This window comes from Sinocyclocheilus rhinocerous, unplaced genomic scaffold (assembly GCF_001515625.1).
Source record: "Sinocyclocheilus rhinocerous isolate Xijiao unplaced genomic scaffold, SAMN03320098_v1.1 scaffold847, whole genome shotgun sequence".
Taxonomy (NCBI): domain Eukaryota; kingdom Metazoa; phylum Chordata; class Actinopteri; order Cypriniformes; family Cyprinidae; genus Sinocyclocheilus; species Sinocyclocheilus rhinocerous.
In genome coordinates, this window is record NW_015662598.1 from 299,023 (window position 1) to 300,273 (window position 1,251).

At 37.3% G+C, this 1,251-nt stretch overlaps 1 protein-coding gene across 1 annotated transcript in view; it reads right to left on the minus strand.

The window, feature by feature from the left end:
• The window catches only part of camk4 (calcium/calmodulin-dependent protein kinase IV), a 41,863-nt gene that overhangs the window by 10,867 nt on the left and 29,745 nt on the right, over positions 1–1,251 (minus strand). The gene's annotated exons all lie outside the window — the stretch shown is intronic.

Sequence of the window (1,251 nt, forward strand, 5' to 3'; positions counted from 1 at the left end):
ATAAACAGAAACTAATGGGACACACCTGGGATCAATAGAACTAAATGGGAATAGGAACAGGAAAAACCAAATATGGGCATAAACATTAACCTGGAGCACATGGGGGAGGAAAACACAACACCAGACATGGAACAAAGTCTGACAATGGGAATCTCCTCTATGGTTGGTAAACAGATTAATCTGGGCCTGATAATGAGCAAAATTAAAAGTGTTCATGCAAAAATTTAAATTCTGTCATCATTTATTCACCCTCATGTCATTTCAAACCTGTATAATTTTTTTTTCTGCTGAACATAGAAGATATTTTGAAGAATGTGGGTTACCAAACAGTTTCTCGTCCCCTTTGATTTGCACTGTTTTTTTTTTTTTTTCCCCATTCTATGTAAGCAAATAGGGACTAGCAACTGTTTGAAAGAAGCTCATACAGGTTTGGGACAACATGAGGGTGAGTAAATGATGACTGAATTTTCTTTTTTGGGTGAACTATCCCTTTCAGCATTGTTTGAGAATATTTTCCCAAAATATTTGGCATGATTATTGTGGGTGATTGTCAAAGTCTTGCTTTGCAGTAAAGGATTCTGAGTATTTTTTAGCACTATTAAACTGCTAGAGATTTCTGGGTTGTTGTTATGTGTGAGAGGTCATTTCATATGCATAAAACAAATGGACCAGTTACACCAAAGTGTTAGAACTTTGTTCAGATAGCTATTCTTCAGTAAGAGCAATGCTAAAAGTGACGCTTGCCTTAGCAAACCACTAATTAGAGCAACGTCCACCGTTCACAACAGATCTGTGTTTATAATCAGCCCGATGCACTTGCCAGTGCCTTGGTGAGTGTTACCACGGAAACTCATTAAACAGAGTAGCACGGGCCATAAGTCTGCCTGGTTACAGAGAAACAGCACGTGGTCACCATCTAAAATGTGCTACAGAGGGAACTGATGAACGTCATAGAGAACCAACATGAGGAAGGTTTTAATACATATATTAGCCAGTTCTGTTTGCTAAAGCAAGTATCACCATTACTATTGGACATACTTAATTGTTTTTTTGACTTGGTCAGTAAGCAAACTCCTTGTAACTATGCAGAACAAGCAAGCAACTGTAAAGCTATATATGCTATAAAGCAGTGTTTCCCAACCGGGGTGCCGTCTGTCGAGAGCAGGGGTGCCGTGTAAAAAATTCTTTTTTAATATTTTTAAATTGCTAAAATGTTCAAAAAAGCATATATTATATAATATCCATTTCTGA